Here is a 21,802-nt window from a genome sequence, read left to right as displayed (position 1 = left end):
CATGCTTTGCAAATAATCAAACTTATTGCCAGTAAATTTTATTCATGTGACCATTAAGTGCGCTGTGGTGCAATCAGAATTGGAGCCAGTTAACTTCCCTAGTGCCAGTGTATGTGGGTCTGTGTAGCAATTGGACTGGCAGCAACTTTATATTCACTGCATGTCTCCCAAGCTATTGATATGAATGAAGTGATACTGATTTTCCAAAGTGGAAACACAATGCTCTCTGGCAAAATAGTCTGTTTTATGTTTCCTTGAATCTGATGAATGTTAGCTCATTAGCCATGTTGTTCACAGCTTTACAAGAGCTTGGAAATCACAAGAAAGTGCAGCCTTTCTCAATCTATGTTGTTGTTGAAATACAGCTCTCATCATTACTAACCATGATAGTTTAGGATGATTGCAACTGTAGTCCAGCCAGCCATCTCCAAAAAACAAATGTTATGGAAGACTGTGTTATACAGGAAGGATTTCACAAGAGCAGTTGGAAGCACTGACCTCATCACACCTGAGAGAGAGAGAAGTGAAAGGGGTTGTTTTCTTCCTGTTACATTACATGGTTCTCTATCATGAAAGAAGATGGAAAATTTGCTCACCCCCATCACCCAGGATCTGCCGCTGCCTGTTTGTAATTAAACTATGCACTTCGCTCCTCACACAGGTGGCTGTTGTCTCCTCCCATTCCATCGTACATGGAGTGCCCATATCAGGGTTTTTTTACATTTGTTTTTTTTTAAAATGGGTAATTGCAGAATGTCAAAGGTTTGTGCAGTTACAACAACATTTTCTTTAAAAAAAGGACAATATGATTATTTACCAGACCTTTTCTGTGTCCAAATAGTAATTGTGGCAGAAGTAGCATCGAGGGGCATGAAAAGACTATCCACATGCATGCCCATACTGAAATGTCATAAACATCCTGAAAATGGGTAAATGCACCATTCCCTATCTCATGCATTAAAAAAACCCTCTTGTTTCTAAGTATTTCTAAATGCAGGGAGAGGAGTGAATCAATTCCTGCTCTTCTTTTAAATCCATCCAATTCTACATACTGTGGAAACAGAATTCCATGGAAAGCCTACATACAGGTCAGGTTGTGCGTCATTTGATGGGATCCATGGGATTTCGTCCTTGAAGTGTGTAGAAACGGAGGCCACCTTCTATATGATAAGGTCCTTGGAAAAAGAAGTAGCTACTGCCATAGGCAAGAAATGGTTTTAAAAAAAGAAACAAGAATAATTGAAGTGGATAATGCAAGTAATTTAATATGCTACCAGAGTCCTCCAGTTGTTTACAGTGGCCACTTCACATCAGAATTAGAGAAGATAGGCTTATAAATTCTCGTTATGACTAATACATTTATCTTCATCTGGCAAAAAGTAGTACCACCATACAGCTTCAGAAATTTATTTTCATTTCTTTATCTGACTATGTTACAGCACCAAAGGAAAAGCAAAACATGATGGTAGTAGCTGAATTTCTTTGGAAAGCATTATTTTTCCTAGGTGTTCTTTCTCTCTCTCCTTCCTTCTTTCCTTATCTTCTGAATAAAGGCTGTACTGGAAGAATATACTGTATTCTGAAAACAATGTTATCTCATTTCCCCCCACTAATGGGACTCAAGGCAGCCTACAAAATATTTAAAAGCAAGATGGAGTAAAACTATACAAAACGTAAATAGAAGTTTCCTGATGTTTTGAAAAAAACAAAAACAAAACCCCAACTATTGAACTGTCTACCACTCATTCTTCTATCAGTTAAAATAATACAAGGGTTGAATGAAAAGTAATGCTTCCACCTTCATTACTTGGGTTTCGATGGGAATATTTTAATAAATCAAACACAGAAATAATCCTTAGAATGTGCTCTTTAACTACCACTATTCACTTTCCCACATAATCACCAGAAAATTGGATACATTTCTGCCAATGATGAACAAGTTCTCTGAAGCCGTCACGGAAGAGGTCGACACTCTGTTTCCACAACCAGAGTCTCACAGTCCCCATCGTGCACCGATCTCCCGATAGCCAAGCAAAGCAATAATGTGACCGAAACGTTCTTGTGAAATATCAAATATGCTTGAAAATTCTCTCTGAGTGATACGACGATTGTCCTGAATCAATCTGTCAACCTTTTGCTTGTGAAACTCGGTGGTTGCTGTCACAGGATGTCCAACTCTTTGTTTGTCATGCAAGTTAGATATTCCCGCCTCAACATCTTTAAACTTACTCGCCCAACAATGCACAGTACTCACATCAACACAATCACCATAAACAGCTTGCATTCACTGATGAATCTCCTTTGGGGTGCTTCTGCTATCAAGAATTCAATGACTGCAGGTTGCTTAAGTTGCATTGACTGACTGTCTGCACAGGGTCCCATACTTTGCACTTTAACAACACAACCATTCAATGCTAAGACTTTCCACCAAATGGAACTGTAGAGGAGGGTCTACTGAACAAGCCAGTACCTGCTGCATACCAGTACTGCCATCTGTTGAGAAGTTACAAAGATGGAGGCATTACTTTTCATTCAACCCTTGTATACTCTGCTTGAAAGTGTACATCATCATTCTTATTGAATGCAAGTGTATCTTAAGATACTGTTTCTTCCCAAATGTTATTATAATTATGTGAAAAATCCATGCAAAACAAAGAAAAAGAGTTGTAACAAGGGCAACACAGAGAACTTTGGTTATTTTTTAACTGTATCATTTCCATTCCCCCTTTAATCATGGACGTTTTGCCACTATCTTCCTTTGTTTTGCTATTCTGACAATCAGAAGCTAAAGCATGTTTAGTCATCCACTAATTTTGACTGGAGCCATAGCAACCATGACAAACACACTGAGCTGTTAACACAAAAGATAAAGACATGCATCCTGTTAAATAGCTTGGAACTTTTTGACCCCAGTATAGCTGGCATCTTTTATCACCTTTTTCTTCTTTCATTTCCACAAAATAGTTTATTTGTGGTTCATTTTTCCCCTGAAAGCAGCCACATTGCTTTTCCTTGCTGCTGAATTGTTATACTATTTCTGCTCAAAACACAACTTGGAGGAATTTGTAACATACTTCCTGTTTATTTTTTATAAGTAAAAGCATTTAAATACATGCAAACGTAAACATTCCTTCTTGACCAACTTGAAGGATTATATTTTAAAACCCAGTCAGAAAGCCAAATATTTGTCAAGAATATGAAAAAGACAGACCCTCAAAGCACCACAGCTCAAGGATGAAATGGGACAGGCAAGCTAGACACTCCCCATCAGACATGTTTTCCAGCTGGAACTACGGATCTCAACACTTTTAGGACCCATCTACACTGACTATTTAATTCAGCTTCAAGATGGCTTGAAACCATGGTGGTCACAAAACGCAAAGTCCCAGGAAAGCCTGGCTTATGTAATAAAAGGCACTGCAGAAGATCCCAGTGTATAACAGATCCAGGATGAAAATTGGCTCCACAAAATGCAGAGTGCACTGTAGACATCCACCCCTGCTGAAGCGCAGTAAAGAATCCATAATGAGGGCTGCTGAGAAATGTCCCAAGGATGTGGTTGGGCAGCAGGGGCTAACTGACCCCTTGAGAGGGATAATTGATTACCATCCTTTTAACTGTCACTTTTCCTTTTTTATCACTGCAGGAAATGGAAAGAAAACCTTGCACAGTGGTTTGAAGTCATGTTCTGTGTCCAAAGTAATCACCATCCTGGTTTCAAATCAGTTCTAGGCATAGTGATCTAATCATCCGCGCCGTGACGCTGGTTCATCCTGAACTTGTTCTAAGCTGCGTTAAAATGTCAGTGTAAATGTGCTCTGAGTGTATATGCTTATATGTATGGGACTGCAATCTGTCTGTCTTTTTTCCTTTTCTCCTTAGATACCAGTTGAAACTTTAGTCATCATACATTCTTTGTTTAAGAATCATTTGCTGACTGCCTTAATGTATCTAACCAAAAAACGAAAAAAGCAGACTGAATTTCAATAGCCTTTTACAGGAGAGGCCTGGGTCCAAAACTTCTATGAGAAATGAATTTGACTGGGCTTCTGTGACCAACCAGCAGGGTGGATAGGAGGTCTGAAAGAATGCTGTGCTATAGTATTAAAGTGGAACATAAAGAATCTTTAGAGTCTTGTTTCATATTCACAAGACAGAAGAAATGTTAATAGCTGACTTTTTTCATCCTGGTACTGTATATCCTACTGTGCTGTTCTCTTTTACTTCACAGGGACCTGCATCCAACCAATTGGGAGGGAAATACATTTTGAGATGTAGAAACGTTTAGAAAGAAAGAAAAAGTACACTATGAACACAATACAAGATCTTCAAGGCAAGATTTCTGGACAAACAATGGTGCTTACTTAAAAGCAGAAAATAAAGATACTTCAATAGAAAAGAAGCAATCACCTGGAGAGAGAGAGTGAGAGAGTACTAAGACTGTTTAACTCAACAGGACTTTCACAAGGGATGCACAGTTGTTTGAATTATTCTTCTGAGCAGATTGTCAGATTGGTGCATCAAATTTACTCATTTCTATGTTGATTTGCAGAATACCCTTATTCAAAATCCTAGGCATCTGTGCATATTTTTTTCCAAATGAACACAGTGTCATGCACATTTTAGAAATCTTTGCATTCCACACGCACGAAGTTAAAGTGTCACTGTGCTGGTGTTTCCAGATGTGTGAATTTTAGAATTTACACCTGTGGGTCCAAAATCCAGATACTCATCATAATGTATCACTGCTTATAAACCATCTTCTCTATTATTGTTTTATTAAAAGTTTGATGCTGTGAAAGACTATAGTCTTGGAACTTATATGATATATACATAGCACATACACCAAAGAGTGTGGATTAGTGCTTTAACAATTGGACCACAACTCTGGAGACCAGGTTTTGATCCTCCACTGGGTGACTTAGAGAGAGTCACACACTCAGTTCTAGAAAACCCCTTGGTATGTATTGCCAGAAACAACGACAATATATACCATAGGATATATCATCTATATGTTCATTATAGATGAACTGCCCTTTTACCCCTTTCCATAAACAACACAAAATAATTCTTGATTTAGGATACAAGTATATCTCATGGAATACCCAACATGACTTTGCTTATTATTTCTCCCAGTGCTCAATATTTTCCTGCATTCTCCATGTTAGACACTCATAAAAACATTGAAAAACATTATTAGAAAACAGACATTATAAAGCCAGATCTTGCTTAATGGTCAGTTCAAAGAATGCAGCTTCCATCAATAATATTTATTTATCCTGTCAGAAGCGAACTGAAGGTCCAGTTATAATGTATTTTTTTAAAAAATACACAAAGTCAAAAATTTGGCATTATACTATATTTCCTTTGACCAGAAGCTGGCCACATGGAGTGCCTCATGTGTCACTGCAAAAAGGTACTCCACCTTGCATGTGGCAGGGCTCAGGCCGCACTGTAGCAAGTGGTATTTGGTTTGCTTTTCTCCACACTTGAACATCATGGATTCCACTTTGTAGCCCCATTTCTTAAGATTAGCTCTGCATCTCATGATGCCAGAACGCAGTCTGTTCAGTGCCTTCCAAGTCGCCTAGTCTTCTGTGTGCCCAGGAGGGAATTTCTCATCCAGTATCAGCCACAGATTGAGGTTCCGAGTTTTAGCCTGCCACTTTTGGACTCTCGCTTTCTGAAGTGTTCCTGTGAGTGTTTCTGTAGATCTTAGGAAGTTATTTTTTTGATTTACAATGTTGGTTTGCTGGCTGATATCCAAAAAGCGGATGGGCCGGAAATGTCAATACTTTGGTCCTTTCATTACTGGCTGCCACTTCCCGATGGATATCAGGTGGTGCAATTCTGGCTAAGCAGCATAATTTCTCCAATGGTGTAGAGAATAGACATCATGTGATAATGCAGCATGTTTCATTAAGAGCCACATCCACTGTTTTAACATGGTGAGATGTGTTCCACACTGGGCATGCATATTCAGCAGCAGAGTAGCAAAGCGCAAGGGCAGATGTCTTTATTGTATCTGATTGTGATCCCCAGGTTGTGCCAGGAAGCTTTCGTATGATATTGTTTCTAGCACCCACTTTTTGCTTGATATTCAAGCAGTGCTTCTTATAAGTCAGAGCACAGTCCAGAGCAACTCCCCGAAATTTTAGTGTGCTGCAATGCTCCAGTAGGATTCCTTCCCAGGTAATCCTCAGAGCTCAAGATGCTTGTCTGTTCTTAAGATGAAAAGCACATGTTTGTATTTTAGATGGATTAGGAATCAGCTGGTTTTCCCTGTAATAGGCAGTAAGAGCACCTAAAGCTTCGGAGAGCTTCTGCTGGCACAATTGTCAGCATAAATGAAACTCTCTGTCCCTTCTGGCAGTGGCTGGTCATTTGGGTAAATGTTAAACATTGATGAAGCAAGCATGCTCCCCTGTGGCAGGCCGTTCTTCTGTTTTTGCCATCTGCTTCTCTGATCCTGGAACTCAACAATAAAGCTCCAGTTTTGTAGCAGTTTTCCTATGAAGTGGGTGTGATGTCTCAGGGACCCTCGAGTCATGACCCCGCAGCCATTATGGATCAGACTGAAGAGGATATGGGGTTTGTGCCAACTCAGCAAGATTCTGCTCCCTTCCAGATGTTCCCTGTTGACAGTTTGGGCCCAAAGCTAATTACAAAAGCCCTTAAAACAGAGCCTGGTTCCCCGGAAAGTGCTCCTTTTGATAGGAGATTGATTCTGAAAACATTCAGCTCTGAGGAGAATTGGAGACAAAGTGCGAGATTAGCGGAGAGAGAGGACGCTAATTAAACCGATTCCCTTGAGAGTTTCCAGGGAAGGTTGCATCTGGCAAAGTTGTTGTCTTCAGTCCGTTTCCCTTGGGAAAAAGTGTTCAGGCACCTGGTTTGAGGGGAGATTTGAAGTCCCATAAAAGTTCTGCGCGCAGGCTAGCCAGTTGGAAAGTTAACATCGACCCTAGTTCCTGCGGCGCGCTACTCTTGAGTAGACCGTGCGTTACATCTCGTCTCCCTGTCAAGTCTGGACTGCAATTCAGTTCCACCATGACCAACTTTGCCTTGCCTTGTTATCCCAGCCTTGGACATTGAACCTGGAACTCTTTGAAAGACCTTGCTTTACTCCCTACTCAAACTGCTTGGAAGTTTGAGTGTGTTTCGGTTATTGGATTTAAAACTTTGAACTCTAATACTGGACATCTAACTTTATATTATTGGACTATATTTGACCTTTCCTAAAAGGACTATTGCTGGACTATATACTCTGCTTATTTTTGTTTGACTCATTTATTGCTTTAATAAAGATATTAGATTGTTTATTGGCCTCCATGTCTGGTTTCCAGTGCTCACAGTGGGTGAGGTGGTAGTGCTTTGTGATATTATAATTTTTTTCAGGAGAAGGCGATGATTTACAGGAGTGGTCCTCAGCCTTCCTAATGCCATGACCCCTTAATAGAGTTCCTCATGTGGTGACCTCCAACCATAACATTATTTTCTTTGCTACATTATAACTGCAATTTTGCTACTGTTATAAATCATAATGTAAATATATGATATGCAGGATGTATTTTCATTCACTACACCAAAATTGGGCCAAATATGTGATATGCCCAAATCTGAATACTGGTGGGGTTGGGGGGGGATTGATTTTGTCATTTGGGAGTTGTAGTGAACCTACAATCAAAGAGCATTCTGAACTCCACCAATTATTATTATTATTATTATTATTATTATTATTATTATTATTATTAAACTTTATTTGTACCCTGCTAGCATCTCCCGAAGGACTCGATGCAGCTTACAAAGGCCAAGGCCTCAACACACAATATAACAATACAAAACAAAAAGCAAATTAAAAACAATTAAAATAGTATAAACAACAAGCAATAACAATACGCTAAAACACAATAGAACTGGGCCGGGCCAGAGTAATGGGTACAAGATTAAAAGTGCTGATGTGACAGGTGATATATAAGGCTTATAGGGCAAGTGCAGAGTGCGATATGCGATCTTAATTCTAATAAAGTGCTTATGGGACTTGGTATTGGTGATTTCCTATTAATCTGGGAAGGCACATTGGAACAGCCAGGTCTTCAAGTTCTTTCTGAAGACTGTCAATGTAGGGGCCTGTCTGAGATCCTTGGGGAGGGTGTTCCAGAGTCGGGGGGCCACCACAGAGAAGGCCCTGTCTCGTGTCCCCATCAACCGCGCTTGCGACGCAGGCGGGATCACGAGCAGGGCCTCTCCAGATGACCAAAGTGAACACGTGGGTTCGTAGACGGAGATGCGGTCACGGAGGTAGGAATGGTCCCAAACTTTGTAGGTAAGCACCTGCACCTTAAATTGGGCTCGGAAAATAAATGGCAGCCAGTGGAGCTCCTTGAACAGGAGGGTTGACCTCTCTCTGTAAGGGGCCCCAGTTAACATCCTGGCTGCCACTCGTTGGACCAGTTGGAACTTCCGAGCCATTTTCAAGGGCAGCCCCACATAGAGTGCATTACAGTAGTCCAGTCTGGAGGTGACCAAGGCATGGACCACCCCGGCCAGATCAGCCTTCGCGAGGTACGGTCGCAGTTGGCGCACGAGTCTCAATTGTGCGAAGGCCCTCCCAGACACCGCCGACGCCTGAGCCTCGAGCGTAAGCGATGAATCCAAGAGGACTCCCAGACTGCGGACCTGTGGCTTCAGGGGGAGTGTAACCCCGTCCAGCACAGGTTGCCACCCTATACCCCGGTCAGGTTTACGATCGACCAGGGGGACCTCTGTCTTGTTGGGATTGATCTTCAGCTTGTTCCTCCTCATCCAGATAGACACAGCGGCCAGGCACTCGTCCAGCACCCGAGAGGCCTCCTTGGAATTAGGTGGGAAAGAGTAGTAGAGTTGTGCGTCATCTGCATAGAGGTGACACCCAACTCCAAAACTCCGGATGACCTCTCCCAGTGGTTTCATGTAGATGTTAAAGAGCATGGGAGACAGAGTAGAACCCTGCGGGACCCCACAGCTCAAAGGCCAGGGGTCCAAGCAGGCGTCTCCCAGCTTCACCATCTGGGATCGACCCTCCAGGAAGGATCGGAGCCACGACAAAACCGTGCCCCCGAGACCCATCCCAGAGAGTCGTCCCAGAAGGATACCATGATCAATGGTATCGAAAGCCGCTGAGATGTCCAAAAGAACCAACAGGGTCACACACCCCCGTCCAGCTCTCTACGGAGGTCATCCACCAAGGTGACCAAGGCTGTCTTGGTGCCGTGACCAGGCCTGAAACCAGATTGTGACTGATCTAGGTAGTTGATGTCATCTAGAAAGCCCTGGAGCTGGGAGGCAACCACCCGCTCCAGCACCTTACCCAAGAAAGGGAGGTTGGAGATTGGTCTGAAATTGTTCAGCACCGTGGAGTCAAGGGAAACCTTTTAAAGGAGTAGACGAACCACAGCTTGTTTCAGGTAAGATGGAAAACCCCCCTGCTCCAACGATGCATTAATGATCAACACAAACCAATCAACCAGCCCCTCCCTGGCCGATTTAATTAGTCAAGACGGGCAAGGGTCCAGAGCCGACGTGGTTGCCCTCACAGCCCCAAGGACCTCCACCACAGTCTCAGGAAGAAGAAGCCTAAAAGAATCCCACAAAATTGGACAAGCAGATGCCTCAATCACCTCCCCTGGCACTGTGGTGAAATTGGAGTCGAGCTCAAGGCGTATCTGAGTGACTTTGTCTGCAAAATGGTGTGCGAAATCGTGACACCGAGTTGCTGGGTCGTCAAAAGTCTCCTCCACCACAGGTGGCTGAAGGAGTTCCTCAACGACCCGAAACAACTCCGATGATCTATTTGCTGCAGACGCTATACGGGTAGTCATTTAGGACTCCTTGGCTGCCCGTATAGCCACGGTATATGCCCTAAGAAAGGCTTTAGCCCGTGCTCGGTCGGACATGTCCCGAGAACTCCTCCAAGTGCGCTCTAGCCCCCTCCTCGTATGCTTCATCGCAGCCAGCTCCCCGGTGAACCAGGGAGACGGCTTGTCATGACGCAACGTGATGGGGCGTTCGGGAGCGATCGTATCTATCGCCCTGGTCACTTCCCTGTTATAGAGATCGACCAAGACGTTGACAGGATCGCCAGGCTCCATGGCAGGAAGAACCCCAAGATTCCTCAGGAATCCCTCCGGATCCATCAGTCTCCTGGGGTGGATGATCTTAATTTGTCCTCCACCCCTGCGGAGGTTTAGGGTCGCCGAAAGCTTAAAACTGACCAGATAATGATCAGACCATGACACAGGAAGGGTGTTTTGTTCTTCCACTCTGATCATTCCACTGTCCGCCACAAAAACTAGGTCGAGTGTGTGTCCAGCCTGATGGGTAGGACCAGCTATAATTTGTGATAGCCCCATGGTCGTCATGGCGGCCATGAAATCCTGAGCTGCACCAGTCAAGGGGGTCTCAGCATGAATGTTAAAGTCTCCCAGCACCACCAGGCACTGGGAGACCAAGGCCGAATTGGAGACCACCTCTGCTAGCTCAGTCAGGGAAACTACTGGGTTGCGGGGTGGGTGGTACACCAGCAGAAACCCCACGCTATCACGGTTCCCCACCCTCAGGTGGACACACTCAAACCCAGATGCTTGCGGAACAGAGCATGTGACCACGGCGATGGATTGCCGATAGACAACTGCGACCCCTCCTCCGCGCCCCCCCAGCCTGGCCTGCTGATGCACTCTGAAGCCTGGTGGGCACAGCTGAGTGAGATTTACTCCCCCCAGCTCGTCCAGCCAGGTCTCGGTAATGCAAGCCAGATCCGCCCCCCCATCCAGGATCAAGTCCTGAATGGCAGCGGTCTTACCATTGACGGATCTGGCGTTGATCAGCAAGACCTTAAGGCTAAGGGGACTGCCATGAGGCCTACCACTTCCTACCTTTTCAAGGGTTGCAAGCACTCTGTTGCGCTTCTCCCTAGGGTGTTGGTGACCCGCAAGTCTCCTCCCCCACACGACCTAAATGGCGCCCCCCTCCTCCGGTCCCCCCTCCCCCCTACATGGTTGGGATCTGTGGCTAGTCAACTTTCAGAAGAAGTAAGGCTGGAGTATAGTCTCCCTTGGGCTTCAGGTAGGGATGCTTCCGATTTTAAACTGGAAGGAGAGCCATCGAGGGAACTAAGTGGACTAAACAGGGGAAGTGTTCTTGGGAGGGAAAGTGTGGCTGATTGTATAGGGACAACTGGGACAGATGGAGTTTCAAATTGGTACAGACCAGGAGGGGGGGGGGCCCTAACCAGGGAGCTATCTGTGGATTTATTACAGGGACCTGATGGAAAAAGGTGAGCAGGTACCACTGTGTCAATAAGGGGGCGAATATGAGGGTCCACAACTACCCTTCTGATGGTGATGCCCCACTTCTTTAGGCAAGATCGCATTGCCAGTAGCTCACCAAGCCATAAATTGTCTTCCAGTGTAATTAAAAGACACGTGGAGCGGTCAAGTGACTGGTAGTCCCTCCGCAGCCAAGTTATGGCTTTCAATCTTATTTCCCAAGGTCTTTTCGATAGGATTTGGGCCAGAGAGTCACAAACCGCCCTCCTAGAGGTCCATCTGCCTCTATTGATCCTTAGGTCAGCAAGGTCCACCGCAAAATTGTCTGTCATTAGGAGATGTTGATCCTGAGTAGAAACTGCGGTTGGCTGAGCAATAGGATCTGATGTTAAATTAGCAGTTGTCCTCTGAATGTCCATAGATGTCGTCCGCCAATCCAAGGTGTTTTCGTTTCCATACATACCCAACAACCCTCCCCTTCCCTCAGTCATCTCATCATCCATCCCTCCCTCCAACCCGAGATCCAATGAGCCTTTCTCTCCATTTGAGCACAAGTCCTTGGGCAGATCTGCACATAAGGGGTTGTCTGCCCTTGGGAGATCGGATTGCACTGAAGTTCTGGTAATATAGACAAGTCCACTGAAGATATGATCCATTTTGTTGTTCAGAATCTTAAGTTGAAGCAACAAAAGATTAAACGATTCTCCCAGGAGGTCGTATAAGTGCGATAGGTCATTCTTCACATGTGACTCTGTTTCAGCCATTCCTATGTCTATCACAAATACCACTTAAACTACTAGCACTACTCCACACTTACCAACCCTCACTCAATGGCAACTTACAACACAATCAGTCACTCCTCCAGACTTATCACAACATCTCACACCCCACACTCTCATCATTCTTCACAATTTCCCTCACCAATCAAAACTAACCTTCACACTCTCTCATTGACATACACAAACACTCCTGGGCTCACTTCATACAGATCACCTCTCTGAGCTCAGTCCTATGCTATCTATCTCCTTTGCATTATACTAACCTATCTATTTCCTGTTATAAATCCTGTCACACTCAACAACCAACACATACAGTAACATACAACATACAGCCAACTATATCTACCCAATAGCTAATCAGAAAAGGGAAAGAAAAGAGACAATAAAATAAAAATAAAATAAGGGAAAGAGGCAAGATGGTGACAAGGGATCCTGGCGTGGGCCAAAAAGGCTTCCACCCCTTCCTGACAAGGCAGGCCCGACGTGGCGAAAACCGGCTGTGTCTTCACCCCCCTGCCCAATTGGGGGCAGCTATGTGTGGATTTCTGCCTGGAGCTCTTCAACCCCTTCCCAAGATGGAAGGGGCCCGCTGGAGTGGCGATCCACTGGCTCTCCCCTCCCAATGGGCCGATGACGATCCCAGGCCAGCCAGCTCACCCCTCCTGGGCCAGCGAGGGGACAATGGCGGCCTAGAGGCACAGACCGGCCCACAAGGCCGCAACCGGCTGGCTCTCCCAATTCACCCCCTCCCAAGATGGTGTGGGAGGGAGCAGCAGCAACTTGGCCAGATGGCTCTTCGCCCCGCTTCCCAAGGTGGTAAAAAAAGGGGGGGGGGGGCGATGGAATAGCCCCTTTTCTCACCCACTCGCAAGGGAGAAAGGCCAGCTGGTGGTGAAACCAATGATGGAATTGAACTATACTTGGCACATAGAGCTCCCATGACCAACAGAAAATACTGGAAGAGTTTGGTGTTCTTGAGTTTTGGAGTTGTACTTCATCTACATCCAGAGAGCACTGCGGATTCAAACAATGATGGATCTGGACCAAACTTGGCAGGAATACTCAATATGTACAAATGTGAACACTGTTGGAGTTTGGTAGAAATAGATCTTGACATTTGGGAGTTGTACTTGCTAGGATTTATAGTTCACCTACAATCAAAGAGCTCCTTGAACCCACCAATTATAGAATTGGGCAAATTGGGATTTTGGTGGGAGCATTCACCATCCGTTTCCAAAAAGTAAGAGAAAGACAGGCAGAGATATCTTCAGCCTTTTCTGTCAAAGAGGTTCCTAAGACCATCAGAAATATGTGTTTTCTGATGATCTTTGTCAACCCCTTTGGCACCCCCACGCGACCCCCCCCCCCAGGGGTCCCAACCTTTAGGTTGAAAAACACTGGTTTATAGTATCATATGCAGCTGACAGGTCTATGAAGATAGCTCCTGTAATCTGCTGCCTTTCAAAACCATCTTCTATCTGCTGAGTCAGGTTCAAAATTTGTGATGTGTAGCTTTTGCCTTTCCTGAAACCAGCTTGCTGTGGAATCATAAATGGGTCTATTTTTTCCATAATTCTATGCAAAATAAGTCTCTCCAGAACTTCGTAAAGATGGCACAACAAGAAGATTTGTCTATAGCTTTTTGAGTCATTATGGTCTTTCCTGGTTTCAAAATGGCCATGACTCTTGCTTTTCTCCTGTCAAGAATGACCAAACAGGAATTCCACAAAGCTGAACAAAAGAGGAGAAAGAAGGAAAAAGATAGACCATGTTTGAAAGAAAGAGGAAGTTGGCAGTTTCCACTGAATTCCATTCTCTGTACATAATCTATGCCTTCAATTATGCCAGAGTCAAAGGTAAGTAAAGCTGCAAACCCTATTTGATTAAGGGGCATTACCTGACAAAATGTTGGCATGTAAAGTAGTAATGTTTATACAAGATGGAAAGCATATCCTGTGACTAGCTCTATGTTTGTGATTTCTTTTGAAGCCAACTGACTTTATTGCATGTACGTAATGTGGAGTGATGGTTGCCCCCTAAAGCTGCACTCTGAACAAAGCGACTTGTAAATTGCTCATGACATGGTGTACTAATTTATACATAGTTCAAGGAAATTTACTTTAGAAAGTGACTTTTTGGCCATCCATACACCATCTGTGCCGGCTGATGTATCAAATTTTGGACGTCAACCTTATACTAAATCAGACAATTTCTCCTTCTAACATTGTTCACACTAATTGGCAATGACTTTCCATGATTTCAAATATGAGTCTTTTCTAGCCCTGTCTCAGGAGACTAGGGGTGCATCTACAGTGTAAAAATCATACAGCTTGACACCACTTTAACTGCCATGGCTCAATGATATGGAATCCAGTGAGTTGTAGTTTTCCAAGGTCTTTAGCCTTCTCTGTCAAAAAGTTCTGGTCCCTCACCATACTGTAACTCCTAACATTGAACCATGGTGGTTAAATTGGTGTCAAACTGCATTAATATATTATAGATGTGCCTTAGGGTGATTTGGGTTTTAAGTGCAGGAGGAAAGGATAACATTCATAAAGAAAGTGGGTTTCTATAGCTGAGCAGAGATGTGTATCCTGATTTCCAAGGTCATAGTCCAAAACTCAAAGCACTCTACCACATTGGTTCCCTAAGGTATGAAATCGTTCCCCTATATTTTACTATGCAACATCAAAAGCTACTGGAAACCACTTTTTAAAAAGAGAACCATCTTTTAGCCTCTGAGCCTCTTTAACAGCTCTTTTAAAAAGATGAAAAATTAAAATATAGACCAATAAATGTTCATGTGGCATCTAAATTTTTAAAAAAGAACTATGGCAAAATGGAGGTGAATGAACCAGAGACCAGGTTGCTCACAAGTCTGTCATGAAATTAGCAAGCCAAACTCATGCCTGAGGCATGAAGAAACAGCTGAGGTGAAGAAAAAAGCTCTCTCAACAGTGTATCTGTCTCCAGCCCACAATTGGGGAACTTTCTGTGTTTTTAATATCTGCATTTGACTTACTGATCTTCAAGAAATGCTGAGGTTATGGTGAAATAATGCAGGGGTAAGTAGTATTCCTAGACGGTATTATTTTACACAACCTTTTTTCCACCAGCATCTATTTTCTTATCCTAGGCAAAAGGAATGAAATAAGAAGGCAACCTAAGAACACTCCTTTTTCCTCTTGGCATGTTTCTCATTCCTCTTTTGGCCTATACTCTGTCCAGGTGCCGGAGGAGGGAAGAACCAGAATTTGCTGACATTTGGTCTGAAATGGTTTAAAATGTGAAGAGAAGAGGGAAATTGGAACCTGGTACTGGCAAGAACTGGAAGAAGAGATCAAAGTTGGGAGTTTCTAAGCACAAAAGGGTGTGTGTCAATTTGGGGTGTAGCGCTGAACCTTTGATGCAGGACAGTCTGGTTGTCACATGAGAATGTTGTATCCTTGCCTCAGGAACCACATCTACAGTTACGTTTGTCTAATTGGAAAAATATCCTTATTACAGAGATTCCACTCCCTTGTTTTGCCACTTCTCTAGGGTACCTGCTAGAAAAGGAGTACACATGTGGACTCGCTTAGATATGAGAGGTGGAATCTGGAAAGGGTTTCAAATAGATTTTGAATTACTGCAGTGTGATCTGATCAATCATGCTTTTACACATGTTTAGCATATCTGCCCATAGTTGCTACTATTGGTATTTTGCACTTTGCTTTGGGACTAAAGATGTATTCATAAGCTGTTATGGGGTGGGATCATGTGAGTACCATACGCCTGTGTAATTTGCCTTACATATGATCATACTTTTTGGACATTGAGCAGTTGACACGTTTAATCCATGGTTGTATAGTAAGATTTTTAGAAGTATAACAATTTAACATGGATTTAAATCCTATTGTTTGTTTCATCTGGAACAGAACCATTGAATCAATTACATTTACCTATGTGTTACTTATGATTCAACAATAGATTCTATGGATTTTCTCTGAGTGGGACTAACTATATCTAGTTTTTCTAGCCTTGCTTCTGTATATTCTTGGATGGTACATAATTGTCACTGCCTTCAATATAGCACTTTATTCACTGTTGTTGCAGAAAGAGCCATTGTGCATTCCCCATTGCACAAGGAGATAAGTTGGCATGTTGGCAGATATATAATCAGTTGCGTGGTATTGGTACTCACCATAAGAGTTATGTAGTGTAATTATTACTAATTACTGTGTAACTAGGCCGGGCGGTGGCGCAGGCTGGTTAGCAGCCAGCTGCAGCCAGTTGCAACAAATCACTCTGACCAAGAGGTCATGAGTTCGAGGCCAGCCCGTGCCTGCTTCTGTCTCTGTCTCTGTTCTATGTTATGGCATTGAATGTTTGCCTTATATGTGTGCAATGTGATCTGCCCTGAGTCCCCTTCGGGGTGAGAAGGGCGGAATATAAATACTGTAAATAAAATAAATAAATAAACTGTGGGCATTTCAGTTCTACTATGTAAGCAAGATGTAGGTCCTCAGTCATTGATTTCCCTACCTTTGCAGAGCAGCTGGCAAGGCTCCTTCTGAACAACTGTATAAAATGCACATTGAACTGGATTATATAGCAGTGTGGACTCACATAATCCAGTTCAAAGCAGATATTGTGGATTACCTGCCTTGATATTCTGAGTTGTATGTCTGTGTGGAAAGGCCCGTAGTCAAAAGGTGAAATAGCATTTTAACAATCTTGTTTTAGAATGGGGTGTTTTAATCACCCAGAGACACTTTGTAACAGAAATCTCACAGAAGTAGATCCAGGCATTCTGTCTTTGTCCCTGCATAACTATATAAACAATGATCTCAGATTTTGGCAATTTCAACCATCTCAAATTTCAACAGTTTTTTAAAAAGTCAAACTAAATGGAATTTGATTTATGTCCCCCAAAAATTAAGAAATTGGTGCAAAATATGCCATTTTGGGGCAAAGCATGATGCAACAAAGCAGAAGGGAAGAGTTGGAGTTTTCAATAGATTGGTGCCATTGGGAGAAAACTTACATCTCTTCCAAGGGTGGTGGTGTGGCACTAACATTAAATAAGGTCAGAAATCATGCTGGGTACATGAAATATATGTTTTATTAGTGACAGCACTGACTTCAATGTCAACAGGGTTATGCATTTACTCCAGGTTTTAGTTAGATTTTAATAGATCTATCCAGACTACTAAAGCCCACTCCTAGAAGAGATTCAGTATTTTGGAGAGTTCCTTTAAACTTCAAAATAAATCCATTGTCATTTAAGCATTTTAATAATAAAACATTGTCTTTTTTATTAAATTTTATTTTACCTTGTGATTTTGCCTTCTCGTTGTTTGAGACCTGATTTTGTACATTAAAACACTTCTTTGGTGTTTATGATAGCCTGTAACACACTGCAGTTCTCATTGAGCCCAGGATAATGCTGCACCCTTCAAAAGGCTGTGGTCCTGAATGGTATAGATCAGGCATGGGCAAACTTGGGCCCTCCAAGTGTTTTGGACTTCAAATTCCAGAAATCCCAACCAGCTTACCGACTGTTAGGAATTGTGAGAGTTGAAGTCCAAAACACCTGGAGGGCTCAAGTTTGCCCATGCCTGGTATAGATGGTGTGTAGAGGTCTGTGCAGGCCACATCAACTCTATCCTTCTAGCTGTAGGAGTAAAGCCAGGTGTTGCCTTGGGTCCCTCCCTCTCACCAACCTTGGCCATGGCAGAGTCTGCCAGTTTTTGGGAAATGCCTTTGGGATAAATGAGAGGAAATATTGCACAAGAAGGTTTCAGAATCTGCAAGATGAACGTACCCCCTCAATGGATTGTCACCTTGTCGTGGTGAGGGGGCTTGCGTGTTCCAATGAACCTGCGGGCACAACCACTGGAGTCATGTACTAATCATACCACTGCTGGGACCTCACTCTGTGAAGACTGTGTGTTGACCGGCCGTGCACCGACCTCCACATGTTAAAAAAAAATCATGCACAGGCGTCTTCCAAGAAAAATAAAAACAAACCAACAAAAGTCCCATGGCGATTAGCGAGTGGCGACGGGGGCAGGACTGTGAAATCTGGAAGCCCCTAGTCACAGACTGGCACATGGGTGGTGGATATGGACTCAGTCATTCTACCTCAAGGACCTAGGCAGTTGAGTAGTCCGGCATCTGTATCCATGACTGAGCAGCCCTTTTTAGGATCCGCTCTGCTCACCCCACACAGGGAAGGGGCTAGAAAAGGTGCCCTAAACATAGCCTGCCTCTCTTAGCCTTGACTGGACTGCCGCGTCCAGAGGGGCCACCACTCTGCGGCCAAAAAAGAGAAATGAACTTTGGAACATGAAACAAGCAGATCTTGGTGCAGGCAGATCCACTGCATTTTAAAGATTTGTGCACTGCATTTTCCTCATGTTGCTCTTTGGGTTTTTAAATGAATTGTTTCACTTACTGAAACAATACACCACCAAAATGCCTTTAAATATAGTGTGGGGGAATCTTATTTCAGTGCATACTTTCCAGTGACATAACCTTCCTTTGAACCATTTTGCATATAAACCATCACGTCATTCCTCATGGGCAGTTGGGGGAAGGATTACAGGGGAAGAAATATACATGTGCGTGCCTTTCCACCATGAAGTTGCTAACATAATTCAGGCAGACTTCCTGGGTGTTTCATTCTTAGGCTGATTTACATTCTTTCCCAGTGAGTGAATGTGATAAGCACAAGTGTCTATTTATAATCCAAGAGCGGGTAAGACTTACTTAATGATGCAGTACTTAATTTAAAAATCCAGAATGCTGGGTTTAGATATTTGGATTTTTTCCATCCTAACTGTGTCTTGCTGTCTGTTCTTCCAGAAGCCTGTCTTGAGCCTTGGCCTGAGGAAACAAAACAACACCCACAGCATGGGAGAAAGGGAGTCAGATGGAGTTTATTTAAAGGAAGACACATTGTTTCTTTAGAAGAATGGCAAAATGTTATGGAGTAAGGGCAGAACATTTTTATGGCATCAGAATACTCCATGAGCCTCATTAAATATTTGTTAGATGATCTGGGATAGTCTAGTGTTTTGAGGCAGTACTGCATTTTTTAAAATTAGAACAATGAACTTCAGAAAAAGAATTCAGTCCTCATTAAATTTACTTAGCTTTATGATGCTCTAAGATCAGAGTTGCACATTATGTTAAATATACCTTCACATTCATTGGGGCAGTGAAAAGCTGTGAATAAAAGCAATGCTTTTTTAAACTAGAGATAATATTTTTGTAGGAATTTCTAGGTCTTCTGGCACAACTCTGTAGTTGACATTCACTGGAAAATAACCATAGAATCATACTGGAGGAATTAGAGAGAACAAATCCACCAAATTCACAAAAGTCAGAACCACAAATATGGCTCTATCAGATTTGTAACCACATTTTAAAATTTAAAAACCAATCTTATTCAGGTGGCAGGCCTGTAGCCAGGATTTTGTTTCGGATGGGGCTGGGATTTTGGTTCGGGGGGGGGGGGGGGCTGAGTCTGAGCGGGAGAGGGGGTCTACCCTAGCAAACCTTTGGTATCGTTATCCCAATACCCCCATGCATATGGGATATGGCTATGTCTGTTTTTATTGTTGTTTTATTGTTGTTTTTATTGTTGTTTTTATTGTTTTTATTGTGATTTTAAAGCTAAGTGTATTATTTTAATCTATTTCTGTAAACCGCTCCGAGCCAAACTGGGAGTAGTGGTATACAAGTCAAATAAATAAATAAATAAATAAATAAATTGAGCATGGTGATCAGATCATGATATGAATAAACATAACAGTTTAAATAATAAATGTAAGGCCTTCTTGCTGACCACCCTGAGAATTTCGGGGGGGGGGGGGACTGAAGTCCCTCAAGCCTCCCCCACCCCCGGCTACATGCCTGTCAGGTGAGGATGATTTCTATCAAGACTAATATGTGTAGGAACATGAGGTTTTAACTCTTTTAAACCAGGCATGACACACTGTGATGCAAACCACAATATTAAATACACACATCAGAATCACCACCACTACATGCAGTGCATCCAACTTGTAATGCTGATGAAATCCAGGAAGGCAGAGCTAATATCAATACTTGACTAGGAGCCAAGTGGGTTAACTCTTGTGTCAGCTGAACTGCTGACTTTAAGGTTGGGTTGTTTTTAAAAATAATAATAATAATATTTTTATGAGTGCTTTTCCAATCTATTTTCAACATAAACATAAAGATACAATAAAATAAATTGCAAAATTGAGAAAAAAGGGAAAAAAGAAAAAACTAAACAAAGAATAAACAAAAAACAAGACAAAAAGAAAAAAAACACTTAAAATGTAAACTAGACTTCCAACTATTGCATGATTAAGTTTCCTTTTTCTTTTCTTTTCATAAGTTCTCAAATTTATCCTAGTATCCCAGATCATTCCTATTCTCCTGTTGTGAGGTTTAGTACTTAATCTAGTATTCTTAGATCTCAAATTAAGATCCTCATTTTTCCTCTTTTAAATAATTTTTAATCATTTCCCAGTCTTTTTGCTTTCTTGGACGACCTTGACTGTTCACTAGCTGATGCGTCAATTTGTCCATGTTCATTATTTCTAGGATCTTATTTATCCAGCACTTCATTTCTGGAATTTCTTTATTTCTCCAAGACTTGGCTACGGTCATCCTTGTGGCAGTAATTAAGTAGTTAAATCGTTAAAAGGTTGGGTTGTTGACCTGAAGATTGGCGGTTCAAATCCGCGAGATGGGGTGAGCTCCCATCAGTCAACCCTAGCTTGCGGGGACATGAGAGAAGCCTCCCATGGGCAACATCTCTGTAGATGGCCAATTCTCTCACACCAGAAGTTACTTGCAGTATGTTCTCAAGTCACTTCTGACACAATAAAAAAATACTTGACTTAGGTATTCTTAAGTCTTGGAATCTCAGTATTTAAAAATTACTAAAGAGATTGACCATTTTCCCTTTGGACTACTTATTAGGTACAGTCATGTGTATGCAAAGATATACAGTCCACGCAGGGAAAGCATTGACATGCTAATGTCTCAGCATGTTGCTCGCATTATATTCTACTTCTTTGTAATGCAGGTAAGAGATGTATTGCATTATAGAATATGACAAGTTAGCTGTTATACTTTCATCTGAAACCATATACGTTATCTTAATCATTTGTCCCTGTCAGCATTTTGAATTAGCATAACCTAATTAGTTCTCTTACCAGCATAACTGGGTTGTTTAACAGATTATCAGTTCGTAACAGCAGTTTAGACTTTCCCCTCTCTGCAGAATGATCCTTTATATGATCCACTGGTCATATCAAAAGCCATAATTTTGGCCTCAAAACCTGCCTGTGTTCATATATGAGGTTGACTTATATATAAGTATATATGATATTGTGCTATTTGGAGAACCAGAAGAAATGAGGGCTGAGATGTAGTTAAACAGTCCGAGACCAAACAAGGAGTTAAGTGAAGAGGTCCATCCCAGATCAGTTGTCAACAACAAAGGGTTGAAGTACAACTGATAGATTTATAGCCTGGCCTCAATCTTTCAGTTTTTTTTAAATTGTTAAGCATTTGTTATAAAGAAGTCAAGATCTTCTGAGCTCCTCCCTTTGTTGTTAGTGTTCCATCAAGGTAGATATTTCTGTGCTTTCTCAGATTCAGCCACGGGAACTTCCAGCTCCAGGGTGGTTGGCTGGTGGAGCTGCACCTCTC

At 42.5% G+C, this 21,802-nt stretch overlaps 1 long non-coding RNA gene across 1 annotated transcript; it reads left to right on the top strand.

Moving 5' to 3' along the window:
• The first annotated feature begins 1,094 nt into the window (after positions 1-1,094).
• LOC134298423 (uncharacterized) lies at positions 1,095-7,320 on the top strand. Its single transcript, XR_010005503.1, has 2 exons — positions 1,095-3,801; positions 4,232-7,320. It is a non-coding gene; the product is annotated as an uncharacterized LOC134298423 (long non-coding RNA).
• The last annotated feature ends 14,482 nt before the right edge of the window (positions 7,321-21,802 follow it).

The sequence above is a fragment of the Anolis carolinensis genome, chromosome 1 (assembly GCF_035594765.1).
Source record: "Anolis carolinensis isolate JA03-04 chromosome 1, rAnoCar3.1.pri, whole genome shotgun sequence".
Lineage (NCBI taxonomy): Eukaryota > Metazoa > Chordata > Lepidosauria > Squamata > Dactyloidae > Anolis > Anolis carolinensis.
Note: the sequence above shows the minus strand (reverse complement) of the source record. Positions and strands in the feature narration are given on the sequence as shown.